Genomic DNA, 19,701 nt, shown 5'->3' with positions numbered 1-19,701 from the left:
GATTAGCAAGCATTCGAATTTCCATGAATGGGTGCCCTGTGTTCGAAGGAACGATGGGGCGATGTCGTAGAATAATCCTTTTTATTGCAAGCTTACTGCCTTTACTACTTGTTGGCGATTATGACTGGGTCTAGTGGTGAAACAAGGTCTTTGAGTGAGTTACTTTGCTTTAGGGAGGGTCAAGTCGAGTACTTTAGAGGTCATGGATGCTCGCGCTAGCCCCCATTCAATTGAGGCAAAGCGATCTTTTGAGTATTGGCTAAGTGCCTAGGAGTGTGAGTGCTCCTTCTGGCAAGGGTACGTGCCCTTATTATTTTTTGATGTGGGCTCATTTTTGCATCTTGATGACTTGGATTCTTCCTTTGACTTAAATTTTTCTTTCGACTTGGATTGCAAGTAATTAAATTTCAATAAGGGACTCTATTTTTTAATTCTTGTTATTCTATAGGCTTTAACAATTTTGCTAATTGGTTGGACCGAATCGTGGATTGCCTACATATCCGCCTTAAAAAGATTTAATTTGGAATCAGGTCTTGCGTAGTTCTTAGTCAGAAAATGGTTCCTTAGAATGCCGATTTTAAACAAGTACGTTCGAGTGGAATCGTAATGTTTGAAATAGGGTGAAATAAGTGAAGTTTATTATTATTTTAATCTTCCGACGCCCAGCTCTGGGCGCTGATAATGATTTCTGGGCATACTTTTTTTTGGTGCGTTGCTTCTTTTCCTCTTGTGCCAAATATTTGCGAATCTTTTTTTGTGCGCTAAATGTTCTTCTTTTTTTTTAGACGAATTTTAAAGGCGCTTTGCAAGGTTTCTTTTTTGTTATTATTATTTCTTTTTATTTTTTATTTTATTTAATTTTTTTTACGTTAAGCGTAGAATGTACTTTTCATTTGTCTTTTTTATTCGTGACTCAAGACGGCTTGAAAGATGGGTTGAATGAGATAGGATAATTTGTATAGGTGTTAGTCAAGCATGAGGATTGGAAAGGGTAGAAGATCGTAGAACTTTATGTAGTTTTTGTGGTATGATTTGGATTGGTTGACTCAATTTTCTCCCTTGTTTACTTGGGTGAATTTCGCACTTTGGGGAGGTACGGGCTAAGTATTTCATGGCTCGCTCTTTTCGCTCTCCCTTTTCTCTTACTCTTTTTTCTTTTTTGCTTGGGATTTCTCCCCCTTTTTATTTGGGCTAAAAGGTAGATGGTTGTGGTCTTTGAGTCACGAGGCGAGACTGAGTGAGCCTCGTTTGGTAGGCCTATAGTGGACCTTTAATTTCAGTAGGCCTAGGGTGGACCTTTAAATTGTTTACTTTGCAAGCGTATTTAGTCGTTTCTTAAAATTTGCAAATAGCTTAGATTCAAAATGTTGTTTTTACTTTATTGAAATTTAACGAAAGAATTACTTCGAAAATAATTTTTTTGCTTCTTTTCAGATTCCAGTTTCCGAGATTTAATTGGAAGTTCTGATTTAGACTCGAACTTTCATTAATTTTTCTGATTATAACCCGTGTATGAATACAAGGAGGTAGCCTAGACTCAAAATAATGACGTGGCGTGAGCCTATAATACTTGAGCAAGCGACTCTCAGATTTAGGCTAATTGGACCATAACTTTCGTTGGTTGACACTTTAGATTTTAACCCTTGGGTGTTCATTTGTCATGCGCCATTTTGCTTAATGTTGGCAAGGTAGTCAGTTGGGGAGATCGAATTTATTTTTGCAAGACTAGAATCATTAGTGCGGCTTCCCTCTTAGTGTGTATTGCTTTACCCTAATGGTTGCCTTATGGCATGCCGATTTGGGTATTTTCATGGTTCGTCATGTTGCATTCATGGAAAATCTTTTAGTCCGTACTTAGAAGTACTTCAAGGAGCGAGTGGCTCGAGAGGACTATGATAGTCATGACCCAATGTGATCATAAGCCTTGAGGCCATTAATTAATTTTTTTGCTAATGGTATTGACACCTTAGGTTCACTTTGGGGGTTGTGCGACTATGGAGAAATGATTTTCAGAATGTGACTGTTTCATTTTGCAACTACTTGAATTACATAATATATTCTTTTTATTGGTGAGAGAGAGTATTGATGCCGTAGATTCTTAGCAAGGGATGACAATTACATATGGGTGCTTATTGATTTAAATGTTAGGAAGGGAGACTCAATATGGTTTAACCTTTTAACTTGCAGAACGACACCAAGCATTAGGACCGATCCTATGTATAAGGCATCTAAGACTTAGGATTTAGATTGTACTTTGGCATAGCTAGTCTAGACTCGGATTTATTTATTTTTCATTCGAACGTTATTTTTTCCTGAAAACTTTATTTGAATATCATTTTTTGAACACTTTGCCCCTGTGACATTCAAGGTCATTTAATTAGCGTGCTCGGTTTTGGTGCCGAAAATTGTCGTCATAGGAGGCCTAATGACGACGCAAGGAGTTATTTATTTTATAAGTCGTTTTCAGAGTTGAGTGCCTTTTTCATACGTCCTCGTAGCAAATTTGTTACGAATTTTGTTATTGCTACGCATATTTTGTGCACGGGCACTGAGGCTGTAGTGTCTGGCCGAGAGGCCAGGCAGCAACTTCAGCGCCCAGCGGAGGGCGTGAAAATGTTTGGCGCCCAGCTAGGGGCGCTGAAAATGCGTCCCTGACTGGTAATCGTATTCTGTTCGCGTATCTTTTTTCGTAAATGCGACTTAATTTTGCGTGCTTGCCTGATAACGTCCTTTACGCGTCGTGCATCGTTGTGGGATCCGTTACGGGCCATCCTAGGCGTCGCTTATTTTTGTGGCGATCGCCCGGGGTTGCGGAACACGTATTTTGGTATAACTCTTTGGCCAATCGGTGTTTATGAATGTTTGGGAAATTTGTAGGGTCGTTGATTTTCTAGCGTTATTTGTCACACACAATCACAATATAATCACATAATTCGCTACACATAACTAACATTACAACATGAAGCAAAAAAATAATATGTCACGTAGTTTATGATAGGCTTCTATGGGTAATATTTGCGCCGGCTTGGTACCGCTTCTATCGTAGATCCAACACATGCCACGGTCGAGGTAGTGCATTCAAAAGACGAATTTCGTCCCAAGAGGCCAATCACGATGTAAGCCAAGGGGGCATGCACCAATGAGAGGGACCTTAGTGGGCAAGCGATTGGGTTTGGGACGGGTGTACTACTAGCGAAAAGTGCCGAGTGGACAACATTCGAAGCGTATGCACCCCCCGGTTGGCGATGGGTATCCTTAGTCCCAACTCCCGAGATGAAACATGCCAAGGGAGCCGAGATTCGTTATGCGGTTCTGTCCGTTCACATGAATATGCTGATTTTCAGGTCGTCCCAACTTGATAGGGAAATAAACGCTGGGTAGGATCGTTTCACCCTTCGGCTATTTTGATTACCTACGAGCACGAGTATTTCATTAACGTCCCCAGTGGAGTTGCCACTGTGAGGGGGTCGAAAAAGCACGAGGCTAATGCATGACCTCGTCCCTCGTGGGCGTGACGTCGTCAGATCAAGTGTAGTTAGATTTCCTGTGAGTTTACACCCAATCGACTAGTAAAATAGGAGTCGCCATTCAGTTTTTAACGACAATGAGAAAAACTGACAAAACCCGGTTATCGTGACATAAAGGGAGTGCAATTATGTTCGACCACGACGGCCATAGGTTCCCTTGTGATCCCTGGTGTGGGGATCGCTCAACGTACACCCGCAGGGCAGAGATTGAGAGTTCGGGGGACTGTAACTACCGAGAGGAGTGCTCATCGATAACTCCAGAGGCAGGTTATCCTTACTAGCTCAGCATAAATAATTGAAGGGACATGCGTTAAACTATTAAACTATTCTGAATTGATTTTAGCAATATGCAACACATAATACTAAATCGATCGTGATTATCTTATTTAGATTGATTTAAGGTACCTAGCATGATAATTCAATTGTCCAAGGTATTATCTTTATTAGGCGTGATAGATCAATCAAATTAATAGTTTAACAATTTTATTAAAGGGTGATGAAACAGATTAAATCATGCGAAGAGACACATTACAACGCACCCTTGAGAGGTGCGTCACGGTTCTCATAAAACTAACCATTTTGCTTTGCTATTTCTCCTATTATTTAACGAATCTCGGGTTTCTGAGCAGTGTTCCAGTATGTAGGCTTAATTCATCAGCTACAAGTGACAGGATACGTCCTGTTCGACTTTTGGGTGGATTGCGATACAACGCGGGATCAATTTCGCAGCGTGAGGCTTAGGCTTAGGGTTGGAGTCAATGCTCAGATTATGAATTGTGTGTTTCACGTCGGCTTTAGGGGTCTATTTATAGGAAAAAGTGGCGTAGAAAGATAGATTTTTAGAATCCGAACCCAAAGAGAATTCGGAGACAACACGTCCCAGGTATTTTCAGCGCCCAGGGCAGGGCGCCGAAGATTTCGGCGCCCAGACCCAGGCGTTGAAAATAGGGTATGAGCCGAGCCTTTTGTCAAATTTGGACCCTTAATCACGGAGCTTTTGAGACTTATCCGAGTTTCTTAGTGCGTATCAACTTATGACGGAATGCGTCTGGGCCCGTTACGAACTCTGGGTTCGTTAGGAATTTAATTAATACGTAACTCTTATTTTCGAATTATAACAGGAATAGAATTCCTTTGCCAATTCTATCTCTTTTAGGATTTTATGTTGGAGTGCAACACCTAATTCTGACAGATTTTTATCTCTTATGTCTTGCCACTTTTAACAACTACTTCTTACGGCAGTTACCATTTTTAGCAGGTTTCTATAAATAGCAGTTTTGGATGAAATGAAAAGGGTGATCGAGATTCGTTATTTTATAGGAAATGCGTTGCCAAGTGGAGATTTATGTTCTCATCATCGAACCTTCCCTTTCGGGAATGGGGACAAAAGTAGGTGTCTACACCTTATCACCCACAATGATCTCAGCGAGCATGTTAGCATCTAGTCCTAGGAAAGCCCCTATAGTTGTTTTACCCTCTTCAATAGTGCCAGCGGTAGCAGGAGTAGCATTGGTAGGATAACCAAGGATCGCGGCGAATTCATCTAGCAAAGGGCATACTTCATTGCCCCGAAAGACAAAAATATGGTGATCAGAATCCCAAAAGTTCAGGGTCGCATACAGATAATTATAATCAATATTAATTTGTTGTAAGCCTAAGAATGCCTCTAAGTGGTATCCTTTCAACAAAGCCTTTTCTATGGGATTAAGGGCTCTTAGCCAGCGCCTAACAACTCGTTGGAGGGAGAAGGGAGAAATCGACATGGAAAGAGTAGGGAAGAATAAAAGCTAAGCAATTGCAAAAGAGAGGAAGATTGAGAGTGGTGAAAAAGAAAGACGTACTTAACCCCTATATATACGCGAAAGCATCAAGTGACATCCTAATCCCATTCGGAAACGCGTTAAGAAATCCGGGAACTGCCAAAATAGAATATCCAGCGCCCAAGGCTGGGCGCCGAAATTTTTAACGCCTGGCCATGGGCGTCGGAAATGTAGCCTAAGGTCCGGATCCTTCAAAACGCGGGGCAGGAAAGGACTTAAAACTGTGTTAGTAGACACGAGGCCCTGTTGTAATCAAGATCAAGCCCAAAGCACCTTTAGAGCCCGAATAGTGAAAACAAATGTTAAAGCTTGTCGAAACTTAGACTCAGCTCAGAAAAAAATATGTGTACATTTTTCAAGGCAATATAGAAAAAATAAAAATCAAGGTCATTCTTCGAAACACACAAACAAAAAAATCAAGTCGTTGGTTTCTCAAATTAAAAAGCGTTTATTTGTCAAAAAGATCAATCTGGGCCGAAGTAAGCTCGATGTGCTAATTATTGGAAGACAAAGCAAAACTTTGTCACCCGGAAAATGAAGTCGCACTCCACGACTTCATCAAAGTATCATACCACTACAAAGATCGCTCGCACTTACGAGCACGATCCCAAACATGATCAAGAACATTACAAAATGCGTATCCCCAAGGAACCTCTTTGACAAGAAATGACGGTCAAGCAGGAGTTCTTGGGGGCTCGAAAGAAAATATATATTTCAAAAGAGAGTATGCAAAGTTAAAACAATATTCCCAGACTACGCTGTACGAAGTCCCGTGTTTGGATAATCTCATAAGATAAAACCGGATTACGACCTCAAGACAAAGGTCGCCATTGATACTTATACATAGTCCCCGAATCAAGGACCCAAGTAGTGGCAAAATTGAGTCGTAAAGACTAGTACCATGAAAGATGATGACCATGAGACAATGGTCCGTCTAAGCACGTTGTCAACCCACATTAAGGTTACAACTAAATCCGAGCATCCCTCGAAAGAATTCGCTCTTACAAGAATGAATTAAAACAAATTCTCAAAAGAAATCACAAGAACAAATGAAATAGGGACTTGCCCACCTCAATCGGGCAAGATCGCGGCACGTACCACGAGAATCCCAAATCGAAAAGACGAATTCAAGTTCGCTCACCTCCAGCGGGCGGGGCGTCCACCCTTAGTGGACAGGGCTCGCCCACCTTCAGCGGGCGGTGTCCGCGTCACTAATCGCGCAGGTCCTCAGTTTTCGAAAATGAAAAAAAAAAAAATCTTCAAAACAAAAACAGGCTCGCCCACCTTCAGCGGGCAGGGTCTGCGTCACTAACCGCGCAGGTCCTTAGTCGCTGCAGCGATAACTTTTTCTGGTTTATCCTTTTCCAAAAATCAAAAGATGGTTTCCCTTTTCCAAAAATCAAAGGATGGTTTCCCTTTTCCAAAAATCAAAGGATGGTTTCCCTTTTCCAAAAATCAAAGGATTGGTTTCCCTTTTCCAAAAATCAAAGGATTGGTTTTCCGCTTTTCCAAAAAAGAGCGATGTGCTGGATTTTCCTTCGTTTTACGTCCTATAAAAACAACGGGGTTTTCTCGTTTAGCTAACCCTGAAAATGAGAATCTTCACAAACGTTTTACCTCGTGATTGGGCTTGGCCAGGCCTAGTTACACTTTATAGCTTTAATTTCGAAAACATCTTAGATACTTCCAATGACAAAGTGAGGGAGTTTATATACTATCAGTTAACAAATTCCAATGACACGTGAGGAATGTGTTAACACTTCAAGTGATGACCCTTAAGTCAAATGGACCCTCGCAAAATAGGTCACATACGCCATGGCTTGTATGACGCACTCTGTCTAGTACTTTGACCATCGTCTCATCTCGAGACTCAGTCAAAGTGGGGGCTAACTGTAGACACCTACTTTTTCCCCCATTCCCGAAAGGGAAGGTTCGATGATGAGAACATAAATCTCCACTTGGCAACGCATCTCCTATAAAATAATGAATCTCAATCACCCTTTCATTTCAGCCAAAGCTGCTTTTTATAGAAACCTGCTAAGAATAGTAACTGCCGTAAAAGGTAGTTGTTAAAAGTGGCAAAGTCATAAAAGATAGAAACCTGTCAGAATTATGTGTTGCACTCCAACACAAATCCTAAAAGAGATAGAATTTGCATTCCTGGTATAATTCGAAAATAAGAGTTACGTATTAATTAAATTCCTAACGAACCTAGAGTTCGTAACGGGACCAGACGCATTCCGTCATAAATTAATACGCACTAAAAGACTCGGATAAATCTCAAAAGCTCCGTGTTCTAAGAGTCCAGATCTGACAAAGAACTCGGCCCAGATCCCATTTTCAACGCCTGGATCTGGGCGCCGGAATCTTCGGCGCTCAGCCCTGGGCGCTGAAAATGCCAGGGGCCGTTTTATCCCCGGATTCTTTTTGGATTCGTATCTTAAAATCTATCTTTCCACACACTCTTTTCCTATAAATATAGCCTAAAACCGACGTGAAATAACACACAATTCCATAATCTGAGTATTGACTCTGGCCTTAAGCCTAAGCCTCACGCTGCGAAATTGATCCAGCGTTCTATCGCAATCGACCCAAAAGTCGAACAGAACGCATCCTGCCCCTTGTAGCTTGATGAATTAAGCCTAATTACTGAAACATTGCTTAGAAACCCGAGATTCGTTTAATAAAAGGAGAAATAGCAAAGCCAAGTGGTTAGTTTTCTGAGAACCACAACGCAACTCTCAAGGGTGCGTTGTAATGTGTCCCTCATATGATTTAATCGCTTTCATCACCCTTTTATAAGATTGTCAAACTATTAACTTGATTGATCTATCACGCCTAATAAGATAATACCTTGGACAATTGAATTATCATGCTAGGTACCTTAAATCAATCTAAATAAGATAATCACGATCGATTTAGTATTATGTGTTGCATATTGCTAAAATTAATTCAGAATAGTTTAATAGTTTAACGCATGTCCCTTCAATTATTTATGCTGAGCTAGTAAGGATAACCTGCCTCTGGAGTATTATCGATGAGCACTCCTCTCGGTAGCTACAGTCCCCCGAACTCTCAATCTCTGCCCTGCGGGTGTACGTTGAGCGATCCCCACACCAGGGATCACAAGGGAACCTATGGCCGTCGTGGTCGAACATAATGGCACTCCCTTTATGTCACGATAACCGGGTTTTGTCAGTTTTTCTCATTGTCGTTAAAAACTGAATGGCGACTCCTATATTACTAGTCGATTGGGTGTAAACTCACTGGAAATCCAATTACACTTGATCTGACAACGTCATGTCCACGAGGGACGAGGTCACGCATTAGCCTCGTGCTTTTTTTACCCCGTCACACTCCTTGAGACTACCACCAGCACCGCCTTGCTGGCGTGTTGTTGCTGCGACGCTGCGTCTCTGCGCCTCCCGGTCAGTCACCACCACTCAGCCGCCCCATTTTTCCTTCCCCCCTCCTTTGTGCGTGCCCCTGCTCTCCCCTGCTCGTGTTCCAGAAGTCCAGGAACTGAGTTCCACTTTGGAACTTTGTTCTATTTCCTTTATTTCCATGTAAGCCCATCTCAAAATGGCCCATTAGCTTTTTAGCACTCCGTAATTGTTACTCTAAGTTGGACGTTTTATAATAGAATAGCATTTACTCTAATTTTTGTATTTTTTTTAACTTAAAAATTGAATTAAATAATATTGTATATTTAACTGATTTATAAGGTTGATAAGTCTAAATTATGTACTAATAAATCGTTTTAATAATTTCTTTTAGAAGGAAAATGTATATAAGTTAGTTTAAAATGGAATTCACTATTTTTTTTTTTTATGAAAATCGGTTGAAGAATTTATAAAACTAAAAGATATTATTTCCAAATATTGGTTTTAAAAGTATTTGTCATTTTAATGTCAATTCGATAATTAATCTTTTGAAAGAAATCGGACTCGGAGCTCAGGAAGAACGGCCCATCGAACAGGAAGTATAAACTACGGTTGAGGTAACATCTATTGCTAACACCCACAATCCCCTTACGAAATGTGTTTTATTCGATTATGAAATGTGTTTATAATATGCTTTTTATTGGATTGTGGGATATGAAATGTATTTATAAAGTATGTTTTACGCATAATGATATTCAAGTGTGTTTATGAATGATTTTAAAAGAATGATGTTTATGAGTTACGAATAAGATAAGAAACATGATGAATAAAAGTGTAACAGGTTCTGGCAGTTAGTGGGGTTACTATTTCTAGGTTGTGCACGTACCGCCGTACCGCGGGACACCCAACAAGGGAGAGTGCTCCTTGAGGGTTACCGCAAGCTAAAAGAGAAACTATTTAGGTACGGGCGTATGTCCAACAAGGGAGAGTGCTCCTTGAGGACTATCGCAAGGTGGGAGACGTCCCGCAAGGTTAACTTGTCAGTTACCAAGTAAAATGAGTGTTTTATGAAAGATAATGGGAACTATTAAAGTTTCAAGATATAAATGATGTTTTATTGCAATGAATTTATTAAAGTGTTTTACTATATTCTATTCTCCCTGATTGCAAATTAAATGAAATAAATTGAAATGAGTTTACGTTGTTAGGGTAGTATGTTACCGGGCCTCGGCTCACGATGTTGCTTTTGTTTTAGGTACGAAGAAGATCATGGGATGCCTTAGAGTGAGGATGCAACCATCAAATTCACGATCAATGTCTAGTAATGATAACTATGTCTCACTAGTAATAATGGATGTATTAATTAAACACTAAATTAATTTCAATTATTGAGTTAGATTTTAATATCAATCTTTGATCCATGTTAGGAATAGTTATTAAAGTTTAGTTATAATTATTATAGAATTAATCGAAGTTAAGTATATTTACTGTTACTCAACTATAGTTAGTAATTTAAAAAGGTTATGTAGCCTTGTATTTCCCACGAGGGAGATACGACATGTGACGCTCCGACTAAATTAGGGTTTCCGCTGCTAATTAAAGATCATTAAACCTAATTAATGATGTTTAGAAGTCGGGGCGTTACATTGACCCTGCCACGCGTCACTACAACACTGAAGAACTCATGAGCAGTAAAAACTAAACGTCAGTTTTCACTCCTCGTGAGGGGCAAATGATGTGGGCTTTCTGTATCTCCACAATGGGCCTAAAGCAAGGGTAACCTGACTATATCCCATCTAATATGGCAACATGAGTCCAGAGCTTATATGCTGGCCCACACCTCACCCTTTAGGCCCTAGAAGACCATTCTCTTCATAAAAGCCCAGGTTATGACAAGCCCAACATGCAAAAGGCCCAACAAGACTACTCAGACCTCCTACTATTGTACACATGTCCTAATCTCGGAAAGCATCCAATCATGCAGCCAGGGTTTAAGGATCTGATCCCAAGAAACCTTAACACTATAAATAGTGCAGATCCGTAGGTAAAGTGGCATGCATTACATCCCCACCTACCTAAAAAACTATCTTAGCTCTGCCTTCTCTCTACAATTTACTTCTCTCTCTAAGCTTATACTTACTTAGGCATAGGAAGGATTATTCCTATGGGAATATTCTTGTTTTGCAGGTTGCCAGAGGATCGTGCCAGCTCATACTTGATACCTTCGAGGAACGCGTGACACGTCATCACCGTAAAAGACCCCACAACAGTATAACATCAAGGCATGATAAACATAAATATTTTATTTCCTCCTCGAATCTGCCTGCTTAAATTTGTGAAATTTGGTAAAACACACAAGAAGAAAACTCTCGTGAAACCAACACATGTGATAAATATTGACGTTCATTTCAAACCAAAATATATAAAATCTTTTCATTTGACTAAGTAATTACCACTTCCGTTCTCAAATGTTAGTCTTATTTTCACTATCTCCAACCAAATATGTATGTAAAAATATTATAAAGTTTAATATATTTTTTATACTAGATAAGAGAAGAAGGAACCCTAAGAGCATCCACATTCATTGGGAACCCATGAATTTCTCTCCCCTCATCTCATTGGTCCACGTCACTTTTCACTAACTTTATCACATAACCTTCCCATTTCACAATTTCATACCTACATTCATTAACCTCCCAATTTACCTTCTCTCTCCTAATTTTCCATACCCCACTACCTTTTCTAATAAATAAGCTTCGTAATTTGGTTTAGAATATTAATTAAATCAAAATTTGATAATTATAATTAAATAATTACCATTTAATTAATCGGATTAAATAATTAATTATAGTACGTTAAAAAAAGCGTAATTTTTTATTACATTAATTTAATCGTTATTTGCTATTTACACTAATTTACTCGATGTTATTAATCGCGCTAATGTTGATGATAATTTTTATCATTGGAACAAATACATACTTAATAAATAAGATTTGTAATTTGGTTTAGAAATAAAACAACATATTGGAAGGGGGTGGGCGGATTGAAGGGGGTGGGATACCTACTTGGTCAAGCTTGGGGACCACTACCATATTGGAAGCATCCTATATTATTTACCTCCCCTTTTATTTTCTAATTATGAGACACATTGAACATTCATGGGAACTATCCCTTTCCATTTTTGCTCAAATGGGAAGGGTGATTTTCCATTAATGTAGATGCTCTAATGAACCAACACCTAGCACACATTAACCTGTCCAGCTACGCAGGTGTTCACTTGAGTCACTCCCAAACATTTCGCAGTTGATGAGACTCGACCTTAAGTCACAATGTGAGTTATCCACCAACTTATATTATGGTAAAGTAATACGATTAACATTCAAGAACGGAGTGAGAACATACATACTCATGGAGTCATGGGAGATGATAGCGAATGATTGACTCGTTGCATAGTCAGAAAAACCAGGTAAAATATTTGACCTTGTGCAACTCTCTCTCTCTCTCTAAGTTTTTCCTTCAATGGAGACCATCCCGCCCAAACAAGTCCTGCTCACTTCACAAGAAGAAAAGGATCAGCTTATAAGATCTAATAAAAAAAACCAAAACGTAAAATTACACACTTAATCTTTGACAAAAATAATTCCTCATCCCATAATGTTGATGATATGGTTGTCGAAGGCATAAGCAAACGGATTGCTGAAGATCAACCTCGACCACACCCTACAAATGAATTGGTTAATCCCCCTCATCCGTCTTTTTCCTTTCGAGATCTCGTTCGAGGAATCAACCATACGTCAGCCACTGCAGACATGAGTGTGTTTGAAGAGGAAGATGAAGACATTTCTGATGATGATACAGCCCAGAAGATATCCTCAACCATGAGAGGTACCCAGTGTAACACCCTAATAATTACTTGCTTTTTATAAAATATTTTCCCAACTTAAAACACAGGAATTACCAAGATATTACCGCCACCGTGATAACGGATAAGGCTATTTACCAGAATTACACAGCGGAATTAACTAACTTTCAAACACATTAAATAAATAGTTAATGGTCATTAAAACAAATTGGAATCGCTGAGGCCCAAGTCCAAAATATTAAACCATTTGAAATCCATTAACTTAAAATAGTAGCCATGACCTTAAAATAAAAATAAAGAGTTTATAAATTACGGAAGAATAAACTCTCAACTCGAAGCCCATGATAACTTCTCCCGCAAGTTATCTCTACGAACCTGCTTTATTGAAAATCTACTCCCCAACAACGCAAATGCAATTGATGGATCATCATAGGTTCATTAAGGCAAAGGCCATGACCAGAAGACATGAAGCACGAAGTCGGCAAAAGCTGAGTACGAACAAGCTAGAATAACATTCTATCCTAACATGCTTCACTCGACAAATTAAATGATCCCCATGCAAAAGCCATATAAAAAACAAACAATCTTGGAGTCAAGACTCGACACTTGACACGACTCTTGACTCACAGATTAATAAAAAAAGTAGCTTCGAACGGGTAAAGTAAAGTATCCTCAAAAGGAAAGAAAGGGTGATGGGATCCCACCATGCACCAAATAATAATAAGTCGGACTCCTACCGTCAGTCAGATCCTACCGACGGAATTCCAATGCACAACGGCCTAAAAAGAAAGAATGAAACAACGTCTTGTATCATTCGAGGAGTACAAGTTTTCCGGCAAGTCTCCCCCCATTGTTCATACTTAAGGTATATACGTTCCAAGAGTTTTGAAGCTCTTTTGGGTTACACTTTACGTTAATTAATATGTTATGTTCAAGGCGACTCAAGACACAACATACAAACAATTAAACAATTCAACAATTCAACAATGACTCTTCAATATTTTACTTCTTTAAGACTTGTGATCAAACATAGACTCAAGTGATATTACTCCCATTGTTCCTTCTCAAAAACATTGTTTGAGATAACCCGACATTGCCTATTAACAAGCGGGGTGTGCCCTTAGCACGAATTGTCCTTAATTCAATTCACATAGACTCTCCAACATATTCTACCCCTTGGTAGAATATATATTGCTCACTGGCAATATTCAACTGGGTCAATAATTATGCTAGACATCCTGTACTATAGCATAATAATAATAACTTGCATGCGCACTACTCATACATGCAAACCAACTTGAACAACATGCTTGACATAATTCAACGATTATAAAAGTCCATAACATGATAGTTCAACAGAATCTATAAAGCATAATTCAATTCATAACATGCTCGTTCACATAGATTTAACAAAAATAACAACATGCTCGTTCTCAATATTAAACATGAATTCGCAATTACATATTCATTCCCAATCCTCAAACATGAATTCATAATTACATATAAGTTCACATGATTTGCATTCAATACACTTCACAAAGTCCTCAAGGGATGGGTGGTCACCCTAGTCTTGTATGTACCTGGAATACCTAAGTACGGGGGCCACTGTGCGAATCACGACTCACTAGAAATCAACTCCTATAAACACAAAACAAGAGAAATAAATTATTATCCATGTTTACTAAATTTCCAGCAACTATTTAAGAAACTAAAACTCTTAGTTTAATTAGAAATCAATCGTTATTCGTTAATTTAATAGTCTCAAATAGTCAACTCAAGTCCTAGCATAAAAACATTGACTTTTTAGGTTTAAAACCATTAAAAACCAACTTTTAAAGCTTATAAACAATCTGAAAATTTAAGTTGATTCCCATATTTTAAATCGTCATTAAATTATGTGAATCAATCGCTTAATCAATTGGAATTAAAACCCTAATAGTAGGTTAGCATAAAATCCATGTTTTGACTTCAAAAATTGCCACTTTATTAATTCATTAAATCTGAAAATAATAATTTCAATCATCAAAACCAATCTCTTTAATTTAAATACAACAACAAACCGATACGGTGTTCATAACCGTTATAATCAATTTAAATAACCCAAATAATTAAATAATCATAATAATTAAAACAATTTAAAAACTGAAATTAAAGTTCAAAAAGTATACAATTGATTATCACCAATCAACAACACACACACACACACAACAATTAATGTGTTGTGTGTGTGGGGCATCGAGCAACAACACACAACACACGCAACAACACCGCACGCGAGCAGCGCAGGCAGCGCGCAACGAGGCAGCGACGAGGGCACGCGAGTGCTGAGCGAGAGGGGCGATGCACGCTAAGTGTTGGGCGAGAGGGGCGAAGCACACGAGTGCTGGACGAGAGAGGGAGCACGCTGATGAGCGACATTTTTGTCGCTCTTAGCTTAGGATTTTATGTTAGTTTTTATACTTTTTTATAGTTTTTGTAGCTTTTTGTGTGAATTTTATAAGTTTCGTTCCATCTTGTGCTTTATAGGTGATTATGATGAAAAGTGATGGAAAACAAGTAGAATCAAGCCAAAACAGGGCTTGTGCGATCGAGTGATGGTTTGTGCGCCCGAACAGAGGAGTGCAAATGGGCACAAGGAATATCCAGTTCTGTGCAATCGAACGTGCTCTGTTGTTCGGTCGCACAGGATTGATTTTTGGAGTCAGAATGTCTCTAATTTGGGATGCGACCCCAGAGCCTACTATTCGACAGCACAGGTTTTGTGCGATCGAACGTGCTCTGTTGTTCGGTCGCACAGGTTTGGTTTTTGGAGGCAGAATGTCCCTAATTTGGGATGCGATCGCACAAGGTTATCAACTCGACCGCACAAGAGTTGTGCGCCCACACAAGGCCTTTCGTTCGAGCGAATCATGCTGCAGAGGAATTATGAGCCAAAGAAACCCCATTCGACCGAACAGGGCTCTTCGTTCGGTCGCACATGACGAAGGAAATGTTCTTCGCTCCCTTCGCTCGCACAGGACCCAGTGTTTGCTCGAATGACTCTTTTACGTTCGGTCGCACAAAAGGTCTGTGCGACCGAATGGTTGCGCGGGCTGCTCTTATTCGAATTTTGGCTTCTATTTGGAGAAACTTATAAATAGATTTTTTGATTATTTTGTTAATGGTAGAATTTTAGTTGACAATTTTAGATTCTCAAAGTTAGTTTTTCAGCATTTCTAGAGAGAGAAACTCTCCTCTATTGAAGCATCAATTTGTAATTCTCTAAACTCTTCTTCTAATTTTGTGCAATTCAATTCAATTTCTTAATTTTTGCTTTTGTTGTGGTTGTTGATTGTTCTATAATTCCTTCAATTCTTGAATTCTTCTTGATTTTACTTTAGTTACTTTGATCTTTAATTCTCTTATTGATTGTTCAATTGATTGTTCTAGTCTTTGATTCTCTCTTCCTAATCCTACAATTTCATGCTTGCTAGTGTAGAATTAATGGATTTCTTGATTTCTAGAATGGCTAGTGAGTAGATTTAGGTTAGGGAAAGGGGAGAATCTAGGGGCTTAATTAGGGGAACTTGATGATTTGATTGATGAATGATTGATGTGATTAAATTGATTTAGTGCTAGGATTTTCCATGATCAATTGAGTAGAAGTTGCAAATGCTAGATGATTGAATTAGATTGGAATGTATGATTTAGGTTTGGCAAGACATTGTCAGCCTAATTCATGCAAGTGAATGATAGTTCCTATTATATGCAAGCTAATCTAGCTTAGGACTATTCGAAAGCTTTTCTATAGGCTAGGTTGCTTCGCGTGCTCTATCCGAGAGGTGGCGAGTACGTCATTAGTTCTCATTCCCCTATGTGCTATTTCATTGCATCATTCATGATTACTAGATGGTAGTTCATTTCCCCTGATTTCCCTAGTCTATCCCCAACTTCCTAACGTTTAGCTTCCTTGATTCAATCTAGTTTAATTGTTAGTTTAGCATCTTAGTGATAGTTCAAATCAAACCTCTTGTTCGAATCAGCTTGACATTTAAACTCGAGAACCATCGTTTCTTTGGGAAGATCCCTTTACTTGCCACTATAGTTCATATAGTTGGTTAGTCTAGCGGTTCTATAAATTTTGATTGATTGAGGCGTTGATCTTTCAACGTCGGAAAAACGCCTTATCACACGCGAGAGCTGGGCGAATAAGGCAGCAACAACACGGGTGGGCGCTGCGGGGCTGCGGGGCGAGGCAAGGCAAGGTACTCGAGCAACGCTCGTGCCTTGGGCTGCAAGAAAGGGGACGGTCGAAGGGGTGTGTGAGTGTGCCGCAAGGAGAGAGGAAAAGAGGAGAGAGAGAGGGTGCTAAAAATTTTGTGAGGGTTTAATGAGAGGGTCTATTTATAAGTTTTCTCTCCCTTGTGGGCTAGGTTAGGGTAATTTTGAGTGGGGCTCATTACCGGGCTCATTTAAGTTTACTCCTTGCAGGCTTTGTTGGGTTTGATTAAAACAAAACGACTGGGCTTTAAGTTTATTGAATTCGTTTTTGAAATACGACCCAACAATTCCCGATTAAATAAATTCATTGAATTTATTTAATAAAAATACGATTTTTGAAATAATTAATATTTAAATTAATTAAAAATCAAAGCGCATTTAATTCTCATTAAATGAAAAAAATTTGTAAAAATACACGAAATGCTTTATAAATATAATAAAATATATTTATAATTATAGAAAAATATGAGGTATTACACCCAGCCATCCTGTTGTCCAAGGAGGAGAAGAGGAGAATGCGAAGACCGTGGAAAAACTCTCTAATCATCAAGATGTTCGATGGTAACATCGGGTACATGGGATTGATGCGAAGATTAAAGAAAAAATGGAGCATCAAGGGAGAACTCGCACTCACAGACATTGGGTGCAAGTATTTTATCGCTCGCTTCACAAACTCCGCAGACTACCACTACGTACTTACTCAAGGCCCTTGGATGATCGATGATAATTACCTTACTATTCGAAAGTGGGTGCCCCATTTCGTCCCAGATGAAGAACCTATACGCATTCTCACGGCATGGGTACGCATCCCAAACTTGTCTGTGGAATATTTTGACATGAACTTCTTGAGAAAAATAGGCTCCAAAATTGGAAAAGTTTTATGTGTCGATAAGAACACGGCTCAGGCGGAAAGAGGGCATTTCACAAGAATTAGTGTGGAAATTGATCTCTCTAAGCCATTACTGTCAAAATTTTGGCTCAAAGGAAAGATATGGAAGGTCCAGTACGAGGGTCTTCGAATGATATGTTTCAAGTGTGGGCGAATGGGACATACTGAAACTGATTGCACACCCACTAAAGACGTTGATAGTGTCACAGCCATGGACAACCAAATCCATCAAATGGTCATTCAACCATTGAGTCATAAGAGCAAACCAGAAGAGGAAGAGGACTATGGTTCGTGGATGCTAGTAAAGAAACCAGTTCGGAAGGGACCAAGTAGGGCGGCCACCACGACGGCCGGAAAAGTCACAACTGGTAGTGGTAAAGCGGGGGAATCGGGAGTCAAAGTAGGAGTCAAAGTAACATGACAGAATCACGCCGTGATTACTGGAGATAACGGTGCGATTGGATCTCGATTTGCGGTTCTTCAGGAGCAAAATACGGGTTATGATAAGGAAGGAAACAATATGGAGGAAGATTGTAATACCTCGTATTTTTCTATTATTATAAATATATTTTATTATATTTATAAAGAATTTCGTTGTATTTTTACAAAGTAATTTCATTTAATGAGAATTAAATGCGCTTTTTATTTTTAATTAATTTAAATATTAATTATTTCGAAAACCGTATTTTTATTAAATAAATTCAAGGAATTTATTTTGTCATGAATTGTTGGGTCGTATTTCAAAAACGAATTTAATAAACTTAAAGCCCGGTCGTTTTGTTTTAATTAAACCCAACAAAGCTTGCAAGGATTAAATTCAACTAAGCCCAAAAAGCAAGCCCAACCTTAAACCCTAATACCTAACCCATGAAGGGATGAGAACCTATAAATACCCCTCCCCTTCATGAGATCCCCAACCTAAAATTTCTGAATTTTCTCTCCTCTCTCTCTCTTGTTCGTTCGCCCTTGCTTCAGCCCCAAGGCACGAGTGCCTTGCTCGTGTCCTTGCGCTCGTGTGCCCAGCCGCGCCTCACGCGCACTGCACACCCCTTGCTCTCTCGCTCGCCTCACCTGCTCGCCCTCGTCGCAGCCCGCAGCGTGTAGCACTCGTTGCTGCTGCTGCTGTGCGCGCACCTCGCATGCCCTCTCTCTCTTGCCCAGCGCACCTCGCGTTCCCTCGTCCCCGCCCAGGCCTCGTCGCTGCCCTCGCGCGCGCTGCTGTGCCGTGTGTGTTGTTGCTCGACGCCCCACACACACAACTCATCAATTGTTGTGTGTGTGTGTGTTGTTGATTGGTGATAATCAATTGTATACTTTTTTAAAACTTTTATTTCAGTTTTTAAATTGTTTTAATTATTGTGATTAAATTTAATTAATGGATTGTTTAGATTAATTAAAACGGTTATGAACACCGTATTGGGTTAGTATTGTGTCTTAATTAAAGAGATTGGTTTTGATGATTTAAATTATGATTTTCAGATTTAATATGTTTATAAAGTGTGGATTTTTGAAGTCAAAACATGTTTTCGGATTAAACTATTGCTAGGGTTTTGGTTTCAAATTGATTAAGCAATTGATTTACATAATTTAATGACAATTTAAATTATGGGAATCAATCAAAATTTTCAGAATGTTTATTATCTTTAAAAGGATGGTTTTTAAGGGTTTTAAAGCTAAAACGTCAATGTTTTTATGCTAGGACTTGAGTTGACTATTTGAGACTATTAAATTACCAATTAATGAATGAATTTTAATTAAACTAAGGGTTTTAGTTTCTTAAATAGTTGTTGGAAATTTAGTAAACATGGATAATAATTTAGTTCTCTTATTTTGTTTTATAGGAGTTGATTTCTAGTGAGTCGTGATTCGCACAGTGGCCCCCGTACTTAGGTATTCCAGGTACGTACAAGACTAGGGTGACCACCCATCCCTTGAGGACTTTGTGAAGTATATTGAATGC

The sequence above is a fragment of the Spinacia oleracea genome, chromosome 5 (genome assembly GCF_020520425.1).
Source record: "Spinacia oleracea cultivar Varoflay chromosome 5, BTI_SOV_V1, whole genome shotgun sequence".
Taxonomy (NCBI): Eukaryota; Viridiplantae; Streptophyta; class Magnoliopsida; order Caryophyllales; family Amaranthaceae; genus Spinacia; species Spinacia oleracea.
The sequence above is the reverse complement of the archived record's forward strand: the minus strand, read 5'-3'. Positions refer to the sequence as shown.